The 11,890-nt window shown below is 39.9% G+C and overlaps 1 non-coding gene across 1 annotated transcript; it reads left to right on the top strand.

Moving 5' to 3' along the window:
- Positions 1–6,841: 6,841 nt before the first annotated feature.
- LOC132232000 (U6 spliceosomal RNA) lies at positions 6,842–6,948 on the top strand. The gene has a single exon (XR_009452164.1). It is a non-coding gene; the product is annotated as a U6 spliceosomal RNA (small nuclear RNA).
- Positions 6,949–11,890: the final 4,942 nt, after the last annotated feature.

Raw genomic sequence — 11,890 nt, 5'->3', positions numbered from 1 at the left:
GTATCTCTACATCTGTATTTATACCAGTTGATTTCAATCCTATCCATTCTATTCCAAAGGTTAGGGCGTTTGTTAATCTAGTTCTGTTGAGTTTAATCCTATCCATTCTATTCCAAAGGTTAGGGCGTTTTTTAATCTAGTTCTGTTAAATTTAATCCTGTCTAGGTTAATCTCTGTGTTCCATTATAAGGGCTATTCCAAGATCACTATTCTACTGCTCTACTGATAAGCTACAAGGAAGTGACTGAAGGAGATTATCCTACTCAGTAAAGGTTATGTCCTCCAAGCCTCCCAGCTTGCCTTCCCTGGGACTGCCCTGTGTCAGTGGGTCTCCAGGGGTATAGGCTTTGGTGCTTTCCCTGGTGGGCAGACCCCTGGGAATGTGGGCCCAACAAGTCCCAAATTTATTGCCAACAGTCTTAGTCCAAGTTCTTCATAAGTAGTACATGGTATTTCTGTAACACTAGGGGGTTTCACTGATTTATTCTCTTCCTTAGTCCTGTTATTCCCTAACTCCAGGGAAAAAATCCTCACCTGGGGAAACAACCTTTCTCGGGGAGGTGGTCTTGTTTAAAACACATAATGCTGAGAAGGCGAGCAAACATATTAAGAACAGTATGCCACAATCGCCAGGTCCCTTGAAACATATGCTGTGCAGATGTTTCTTCCCTGCAGCGACTGTGTCAAGCAGCAAGGATGGCCCGACTGGCTGCCGGCATACACATCCTAAACCCTGAGAAGAATATAAAGGTTAAAAAGGCAGGTGGGAGCAATCTCCGAATAGAGATTGTGTTCTGGCAAAGCAGGAAAGAAAGCCAGATCTCAACGATTAAAAAGAAGCACTTCAGGCAATGCAGCGGACAGGTGACTTTGGGCTTTAAGAGCCAAGGAGCCTCTGCCCTGCTGACCAGCAGCACCTCAAGGAAGAGGAGTTGATAGATGCATGAGAGGAGCATTTCATTGTCTCTAAGCAGATGGAGACAAAGGTAGGGGCCTCACAGGTGATTTCTGTTGCTTAAAGAGATTAAAAATAAATGTGCTGGTACGGGAGAGCATGTAAACAGGAAACAGATATCTACATCAACTTGAGTGAACCTGAATCTTATGGAGAACGTTGGCACAGTGTGTGTTACACTGCGAAGATACAATTTACAGAGGAAGTCAGAGTTGAAGGACTGGGCGGAAGTTTTCCACTGCCCTAGACATGGGTATTTGAGGTCAAAATTAATTTGGTTTATGAGAAAGCAAGTCATATTGACTATTTATGCAACCTGTTCGTGGAGATTTTTGCAACTTATATCTCATAGACATAATCAAGGAAATATGAACTCAACAACATCTTAAATTGCATGTGGCAAACTTGCAACTGCCTAAAAACTGAAGAAAAATCTATTACATTTTTCTATTCTAAGAAAGTTTTAGCCCTAATTGGTTTGTCTCAGTGAATAGAGCGTCAGCCTGTGGACTGAAGAGTCCCAGGTTTGATTCTGGTCAAGGGCATGTACCTTGGTTGCGGGTATATCCCCAGTGGGGGATGTGCAGGAGGCAGCTGATCAATGTTTCTCTCTCATCGATGATTCTAACTCTCTATCCCTCTCCCTTCCTCTCTGTGTAAAAAAAATAAAATAAAAAAAAATAAAATAAAATATATTTTTTAAAAAAGAAAGAAAGTTTTATTACATAGATTACATTTGCTAGATTGGCCAAAGAATGTTGGACTTGTTGATTTTTGTACGTTTCTATTTGTTCAACTAAGTTGATAGTATTTGGCTAAAGTGTTACTGGCAGCCCACAGGCCCCAGAAAAGGTGCTATGGGACAGCACCCTGAGAAGAGGGGAAGGGCTGTTCCCACCTAGGTTCTTGTCATGCTCCTCTAAGTGAATTAAATGAGCGACCTTGATTGTGTTGTGATAAATCCAAGTTATCACAGCAATTAAAGCGAGCAAGCAAGTTTATTTAAGAAGCAAGGCAAGCAAATCTATCATCTGGCACAAACTACTCCAATGGGCTCTCAGCTAATCTGAAGAATAAGTTGGGTTTCAGTTTAAGTTATACTTCAAAATTTATTCTTCAAAATTTATTCTTTCAGAATTCCTCTGGTGAATATTTTGATACAGATTAATTCTCAAGATCCCTTTTTACTTTGCTGTGGCCTTCCCAGAATTCATGAGAGGTACCTGGCAATTTTATCTTGCCAAGCCTTGAGACTGCTGGCTTCTCTGGTAGGGAGTAAAAAAATAAATAAAACTGCCCTTTCTTTCCTTCCCCCTCCCCCAAACTGCTGATTTCTTTGTTTAGTGGGTGAGAAAAAGTCCCCTTCCTCTCCCTGTTTCCTGCATTTTGTTTGTTTGTTTGGTTGGTTTCTTTTTGTTAGGGAGGCTTTTAACTGTTTGCTCTCAAGTACCCTTGGCTGGGGAAGATAATGGCTTGTTACTTACAGGCTGGCTGCAAATAGCCCACACTGTCTGGCCTTATTTTAACTTTCTTGTATCAGCTTCCCATACCTCTTGCCATGGAATTTTCCTGGCTTTTCACTGCCCTGTAACAAAAGTAGTCTAGAACTTCAAAGATTCTAATTCTAATTCTCTGAAAGAACAAAGGATAAACCAAGTGTTGACTGTTTCGCATTATTCTGGATAACCCTGTTGAGGGGACAGAGGGAAGCTAGGTGGACAGGGACCACGGGGGTGGGGGTGGGAGGGGGGGTGGGGGGGTGGAGGAAGTAAAACTAGGCAGAGTAGGGAAGCAAGGGTGTCATAGAGTGGAGTGCACTTAACGCAAACCTACCTGGGGTAGCCTGCTGTTCCTGTCCACACACCTGCAACATGAGCTTTAAAATGCATGCATGTTGCTAAAACCAGCCGCTTGCAGATAACTAATCACAAGGTAATTAGGTGTATAAACCAATCCCAAGGATTTGGAAAGGAAAATTATTTGAAAGGACCAATCAAGAATTAACAAGCATATATGCAAAAAAAGTGTGTGCACTTCCTTCTCTGTCTCTCCTGTGTGCTAGATTTTTGGATTGATGGCAGAAGACATGTTCAATACATGGACTAATAGACTTTAATTCGCTTGGATACTAAACTACTCCTGACTGTAACATGGAAAGGGATCTCAGGACACTGGGCTGCTCTTGGAACCCCAGCTGCACCTTTTCCAGGACTGGCTTCTCTCAAACTTCAGTTCTATTAACCGTTTTTTGTCCACGATTTCATTCTTCGATTTCGAGAGACAACAAACTTGGACTCAACACCCCACATTTTGGCTTCAGTGTGATACTGATTCAACAGCTTCCACTTTACATTTAATTTTTACAGTATCCTGTTTTACATAATAATGAACTACAAAATTCGCTAATAACTGATTACTATAATCCTGTTACATTCATTTCCCTTACACCCCTTACGCGAATTTCTCTCCACTAATACCAGCAGGGAATGTTTTAGCAGCCAATTGCCACGTCATTAGTCTTGGGCTGACTTGTTTGGTGTGCGCAACAGGAAATATTTTGCTTTCAGAGAAAAAGAAAAATTGGTTTATTTGCATTACGCTTAATAATTTATGCAGGTTATTCAGTGTCTGGTAAGTTAATGTTCAAGAAAAAATATTAATTTTTATTAAAATTTTCTATTATTTTATGTTAATGATTACTCATTTGTTTCAGCGCTTTGTATTCAGCATCTCTCTATCGAAATATACCTATGTTTCTATGAAAATTGAAGCTTTTGTTTTTTTGAGGCCCACATAAACTTAAACCTTGTTTATTTAGCCCATGTTAGCCTTTGAGTTTGACATGCTTGCTGTAGACTGTCAGAGTAACTTGCAATTTCCCTTTTTCTGGACCCCTCAGGGCACAACAAATGGCACCAAGGTGCAGACCACAAATTTCCTCATTGTTATTATGATCATGTTAATTGTTGACTGTTAACTATTCTGTACCCACCTCTGTAAAAGAAGCAAGTGTCTATCATTTTACTTTTTACCCAATCTGAGGTTCTCCCCTCTTTGCTTTCTCACACCTCCCTAATCAATCACCAATGGATTTTATATAACCCATTTATGTCTCTTGTTTTGATTGGAATGTATAAAATAAGGTGAAAACTGCCATTCTCTGGAGCATTACCTCAATATATTGAGATGCTGCTTCCTGGCAATTGTTGATAGTTTAGCTCAAATAAACTCACAAAAATTCTTTACAAGTTTGAATGTTTCTTACAGTAACACATAGATGGAGCTTACAGGATTGGAAGTTGTTCTGAGTGAAAACAGTGAGTGAGCAGTGAGTGAATGTGAAGGCCTAGGACATTACTGTATGCTACAATAGACTTTATAAACACTGTACCTTGGGTAACACTAATGTGTAAAACATTTTTTCTTCAATAATAAATTAACAGGTTGCTTTAACTTTTCTACTTTGTAATTTGTTTAACGTATCAATTCATAATGAAATTTTAGCTTAGAACACAAATACTCTGTATAGCTGTACAAAATTAGTCTCTTTATATCCTTATTCTATAAGCATTTTCCCATTTTTAATTTTTTTAACTTTTTTAAGTTTTTTATGAAAACTTAGACACAAACACACACAGGGTCAGGGTCATCAATATCAATGTCTGTACATTTTGTCCCACTAGAAGGTCTACATGGGGCAATAACACCCATGAATGATAGCAATGCCTTATTCAGGAACTAGAGGCTCTGTGCATGAATTCATGCACGGGTGGGGTCCCTTGGCCTGCCTGGCGATCGGGGCAATCAGGGCCATCTCACCCAGTCCCTATAGGGGCCCATCCGGGCTGGCTGGCAGGGGCAAGGGACCGTGGGATGTTGGCTGGCTGAGGGAGGTTGGCTGTGGGAGCACACTGACCACCATGGGGCAGCTCCTGCATTGAGCATCTGTCCCCTGGTGGTCAGTGCACATATAGTAACCAGTTGACCAATCGTTCAGTCAATCGGTCATAATGGTCACTTAGGCTTTTATATATACACACTAGAGGCCCAGTGCATGGGTAAGGTCCCTAGCAGCTGGCAGCTGCCAGCTGGGGCCTCCCTTCCCCAAGATGCCTGCTGCTGCCACTGGCTGGAGCCTCCCTTTGCACCTGCCTTGGTCTGGTGCCACCCGCTCACCTGCTCCACCATCCCGCATGGTCCCACTCTTGTTTAGGCCCATCAGGGCTGGCAGCACCTCCATTGCTGCCCACTGCCAGCACTGTTGCTGACACCCTCCATGTTCTGTGCTGCCCCCGATAGTCAGTACACATCTAACTCCAGGTCAGTCGAACTCCCACCCATGGGGATAATTTGCATGTTAGCCTTTTATTATATAGAACTAGAGGCCAGGTGAATGAAATTCATGCACTGGGTTGGGAGGGGGGGCCCTCAGCATGGCCTGCACCCTTCCCAATCCAGAACCCTTTGTGGGATGTCAGACTACCAGTTTAGGCCCAATCTATGGGATCGAGCCTAAACCAGCAGTTGGACATCCCTCTCCCAATCCGGGACCGCTGGATCCTAACTGTTCACCTGCCTGCCTGCCTGATTGCCCCTAACCACTCTGCCTGCCTTCCTGATGCCCCTAATTGCTCCCCTGCATGCCTGATCACCCCTAACCGCCTCTGCCTACCTGCCTGATCGCCCCTAACTGCCCTCCCCTGCCAGCCTCGTTGCCCCTAACCACCTCTGCCTCAGCCCCTGCCACTGTGGCTTTCTCAGGAAGGATGTCCAATGGATGTCCAGAAGATGTCTGGTCTAATTAGCATATTACCCTTTTATTAGTATAGATACCTTTGAAGGACCTAAGACTTCTTGAGGAGGTCTCATTCTTTTCAGAAATGTATCCATGGTGCTTCTCTTGGTTTCTTTTTTTCATCATAGATTTGCTTGCAAGCAGATAATGCACTATGAACATTCCTCTCTATTAATGAAAAATTTTTTGAGGTCCATATTTTCAAAGTGTTTTAAGGAGCTTATTGAATTCTGGAAAAGCTTCTGCTAAACCCCTCACTGTGAAATTTCTTGGTGGTGGTTTTTTTTTCTCCTGCAGTTTCCTTTTCTTTTGCCTCTTCTTCAGCTATGCATTCCTGTTCCAGTTCCAACAGTTTTTCATCATTAGTCAATTATTTGGAAACCATTTTTAGGAGTGCCTCAATGTCATCCTCATTCACACCTAAGCTGGAGTACTTAGACATCTTAATCAGTCTTGTTTTGTAACCTCATCATCCTTGGCAAATCTTTGAAGTCATGAATGAACTTTGAGCGTCTTCTTCCAGGTGTCATGCATACCCCAAGCCCAATTAACGTTCTTGATGCAGAAGTAAACACTATTGTCAAATAAGAAAAAATGCGTATGAGTGATCAATGATGATCCCCTAAGCAGATACATAACTTTGGTATCTTAGATTTTGAATACTTGAATAATAAAGTCTCTCCTGGGTCTTTTTCTCTTCTCAATAATCCTTTTCATTTGTTCCAAGTATTTATATGTCAGTGCATATAACACACTCTTTATGTTGGCCCATGATTCATTTTTAATCCAGCATTGTAAGTCCCACTCTATTTTTTAAATTGTCCTTCTATTTTCTTCTAAATGTTCTTTAAATGAATTCCCAAGTCATGAATAAATTTTCCTTTGAGATTTCTTAGAATTTAAGGACTAGCATATTTACAAATTTCAGTCTACTTACCAAGAGCAATTCATTTGCCAACAAAAGATGTGAAGCAATCAGAATTGCGTGTAATTTTTCTTTAGATTTTATTTTATTGCCCTGGAAATAAATAGTCAATATAATGTAATGTGAGTCAACATAATGAACGTAATGCTTAAGAGTACAGACTCTGGTGCTCGCTTCGGCAGCACCTATACTAAAATTGGAACGATACAGAGAAGATTAGCATGGCCCCTGCGCAAGGATGACACGCAAATTCGTGAAGCGTTCCATATTTTTCGAAGAAATAATATCAGAAAACTTTCCTGAGGTGGGGAAGAAAAAAGTCACACAAGCCCAGAGAGTCCCAAACAAGGTGAACCCGAAAAGACCCACACCAAGACACATCATAATCACCATGGCAAATGTTCAGGACAAAGAGAGAATCTTACAGGCTGCAAGAGAGAGACGGAAAGTTACATACAAGGGATCTCCCATTAGATTGTCAAATGATTTCTCAACAGAAACACATCAGGCCAGAAAAGAATGGACTGAAATTTACAAAGTGATGCAAAGCAAAGGACTGAATCCAAGAATACTCTATCCAGCAAGGCTATCATTCAAACTTGAAGGGGAAATAAGAAGCTTCACAGACAAAAAAAGGCTAAGGGAGTTTGTCACCACCAAGCCAGCAATGCAAGGAATGCTAAAGGGACTGGTATAAAAATAAGGAATAAATAGCTCAGAAAGAAAACAGCCACACAAAAAAAGAAATGGCTACAAACAAGTACCTTTCAATAATAACTTTAAATGTAAACGGACTAAATGCTCCAACCAAAAGACATCGAGTGGCTGAATGGATAAAAAAACATGACCCATACATCTGCTGTCTACAAGAAACCCACCTCATTAGAAGGGACTCACACAGACTGAAAGTGAAAGGATGGAAAAATATCTTTCAGGCAAATGGAAAGGAAAAGAAAGCTGGGGTAGCAATACTTATATCGGACAAAATAGACCTCAAAGTGAAGGCCTTAACAAGAGATAAGGAAGGCCACTTCATAATACTAAAGGGATCAATACAACAAGAAGATATAACCCTGGTAAACATATATGCACCCAATGTAGGAGCACCCAAATTCATAAAAAAAACTCCTGGAAGATATCAAAGGAGAGATCGACAACAATACAATCATAGTAGGGGACTTTAATACACCATTGACAGCACTGGATAAGTCCTATAGACAAACAACCAGCAAAGATACAGCAATCCTAAATGACTCACTAGATCAGATGGACTTAATAGACATCTTCAGAACACTTCACCCCAAAGCCAGAGAATATACGTTCTTCTCAGGTGCTCATGGGACATCTTCAAAAATAGACCACATATTGGGTCACAAGCAAAGTATCCCCAAATTCAAGAAGATTGAAATCATAAAAAGCATCTTCGCAGACCACAATGGCATAATATTAGAAATAAACTACAATAAAAACAACCCAAAATACTCAAACACCTGGAAGCTGAATAGCATGCTATTAAATATTGATTGGGTTACCAATGAGATCAAAGAAGAAATTAAAAACATCCTGGAAACTAATGACAATGAAAACACAACAATCCAAAACCTATGGGACACATTGAAAGCAGTCCTGAGAGGGAAGTTTATAGCTCTACAGGCCTATCTCAAAAAACAAGAAAAAATGGTAGTAAATCATCTAACCCTACAACTCAAAGAATTAGAAAGAGAGCAACAAGAAAACCCCAGAGTGAGCAGAAGGAAGGAGATAATAAACATTAGAGCAGAAATAAATGACATAGAGACCAAAAAAACAATACAGAAAATCAATGAAACCAAGAGCTGGTTCTTTGAAAGGATAAACAAGATTGATAAACCTCTAGCCAGACTCACCAAGAAGCAGAGAGAGAGGACCCAAATAAATAAAATCAGAAACAATAGAGGCGAAATAACAACAGACCCCACAGAAATACAAATGATTGTTAAAAAATACTATGGACAGCTTTACTCCAACAAACTAGACAACCTGGAGGAAATGGACAAATTCCTAGAAAAATACAACATTCCAAAACTCAATCAGGAAGAATCTAAAAATCTCAACAGGCCAATAACTATGGAAGAAATTGAAGCAGTCATCAAAAAGCTTCCATCAAACAAAAGCCCAGGACCAGACGGCTTCACAGGGGAGTTTTACCAAACATTCAAGGAAGAACTAAAACCTATCCTCCTCAGACTACTACAAAAAATTCAAGAGGAAGAAACACTTCCAAGCTCATTCTATGAAGCCAGCATCACCTTAATACCAAAACCAGGTAAAGACAACACAATGAAAGAGAATTACAGGCCAATATCCCTCATGAACATAGATGCCAAAATCCTCAACAAAATCTTAGCAAATCGGATCCAGCAGTACATCAGAAAGATCATACACCATGACCAAGTAGGATTTATCCCAGGGATGCAAGGATGGTACAATATCCGCAAATCAATAAACGTGATACATCACATAAACAAATTGAAAGAAAAAAACCACATGGTCATATCAATTGATGCAGAAAAAGCATTTGACAAAATTCAACACCCATTTTTGATAAAAACTCTCAGCAAGGTGGGAGTAGAAGGATCATACCTCAACATAATAAAAGCCATATATGACAGGCCCACAGCCAACATCATACTCAACGGACAAAAACTAACACCATTTCCCCTAAGAACAGGAACAAGACAGGGATGCCCCCTCTCACCACTCCTGTTCAACATAGTACTGGAAGTGTTAGCCATTGCAATTCGGCAAGAAGAAGAAATAAAAGGCATCCAAATTGGAAAAGAGGAAGTAAAACTGTCCTTATTTGCAGACGACATGATATTATACATACAAAACCCTAGAGACTCCATCAAAAAGCTACTAGACTTAATACATGAATTTGGCAATGTAGCAGGATACAAAATTAACCCCAAGAAATCTGAGGCATTTCTATACACCAATAGTGAACTTTCAGAAAGAGAGATTATAAAAACAATCCCGTTTACCATTGCACCAAAAAAATTAAGCTACCTAGGAATAAACTTAACTAAAGAGGTAAAAGACCTCTACTCAGAAAACTACAGGACGTTGAAAAAAGGCATAGAGGAAGACATAAACAGATGGAAGAACATACCGTGTTCATGGATTGGTAGAATCAACATCATTAAAATGTCCATACTACCCAAAGCAATCTATAAATTCAACGCACTCCCCATTAAAATACCAACGGCATACTTCAGAGATCTAGAACGAACTTTCCAAAAATTCATCTGGAATAAAAAAAGACCCCGAATAGCTGCAGCAATCCTGAAAAAGAACAAAGTAGGTGGGATCTCAATACCAGATATCAAGTTGTATTACAAAGCCACTGTTCTCAAAACTGCCTGGTACTGGCACAAGAATAGGCATATAGATCAATGGAATAGAATAGAGAGCCCAGAAATCGGCCCGAACCAATATGCTCAATTAATATTTGACAAAGGAGCTAAGAACATACAATGGAGCCAAGATAGTCTCTTCAATAAATGGTGTTGGGAAAATTGGACAGATATATGCAAGAAAATGAAACTAGACCACCAACTTACACCATACACAAAAATAAACTCAAAATGGATAAAGGACTTAAATGTACGACAGGAAACCATAAAAATTCTAGAAGAATCCAAAGGCAACAAAATCTCAGACATATGCCGAAGCAATTTCTTCACTGATACAGCTCCTAGGGCACTTGAAACTAAAGAAAAAATGAACAAATGGGACTACATCAAAATAAAAAGCTTCTGCACAGCAAAAGAAACCATCAACAAAACAACGAGAAAACCCACTGTGTGGGAAAACATATTTGCCAATGACACATCTGATAAGGGCCTAATCTCCAAAATTTATAGGGAACTCATACAACTTAACAAAAGAAAGATAAACAATCCAATCAAAAAATGGGCAAAGGACCTAAATAGACACCTTTCAAAAGAGGACATTCAGAAAGCCAAGAGACATATGAAAACATGCTCAAAGTCACTAATCATCCGAGAGATGCAAATCAAAACAGCAATGAGGTACCACCTCACACCTGTCAGACTGGCTATCATCAACAAATCAACAAACGACAAGTGCTGGAGAGGATGTGGAGAAAAAGGAACACTTGTGCACTGCTGGTGGGAATGCAGACTGGTGCAGCCACTATGGAAGACAGTATGGAGTTTCCTTAAAAAACTGAAAATGGAACTCCCATTTGACCCTGTGATCCCACTTCTAGGAATATATCCCAAGAAACCAGAAACACCAATCAGAAAGGATATATGCACCCCTATGTTCATAGCAGCAGAATTCACCATAGCTAAAATCTGGAAACAGCCTAAGTGCCCATCAGTAGATGAATGGATTAGAAAACTGTGGTACATCTACACGATGGAATACTATGCTGCTGTAAAAAGGAAGGAACTCTTACCATTTGCAACGGCATGGATGGAACTGGAGAGCATTATGCTAAGTGAAATAAGCCAGTCAATAAAGGAAAAATACCACATGATCTCACTCATTCATGGACAATAGACACCATTATAAACTTTTGAACAATAATAGATACAGAGGCAGAGCTGCCTCAAACAGATTGTCAAACTGCAGCGGGAAGGCCGGGGAGGGTTGGGGGGCAGGAGGTAGGGGGGTAAGAGATCAACTAAAGGACTTGTATGCATGCATATAAGCATAACCAATGGACATAAGACACTGGGTGATAGGGGAGGCTAGGGGACTGTCTAGGGCGGGGGGATAAAATGGATACATATGTAATACCCTTTGTAATACTTTAAGCAAAAAAAAAAAAAAAAAAAGAGTACAGACTCTGGACTCTGGAGTCAGACTTAGTTCAAACTTGAACCCAATAATAAATAGATGTGTGATTTTGGACAGACTACTTAATATAGTTTAGCCTCAGTTTTCCAATGTACAAAATGGGTATAATAATAGTAACTACTTAATATGGTCTCTGTGATAATTAAATAAGTTTATATATGTAAAAATGCTTTGATTGATGTCTGTAATGTAATATATATTATATAAACTTTTATTATTATTTCCCTTCTATGGTGAACTAAATATATTTTGGGGAGACCAGGAAAAAGAGAGGACTGTGTTTTGTTGGGACTCTTTAGTTTTGTTTTGTTCTGTGGTGTTTTGTTTGTTTGTTTGTTTTTGCTGT

This window comes from Myotis daubentonii, chromosome 3 (genome assembly GCF_963259705.1).
Source record: "Myotis daubentonii chromosome 3, mMyoDau2.1, whole genome shotgun sequence".
NCBI lineage: Eukaryota > Metazoa > Chordata > Mammalia > Chiroptera > Vespertilionidae > Myotis > Myotis daubentonii.
This window is presented reverse-complemented; position numbering and strand designations above follow the sequence as displayed.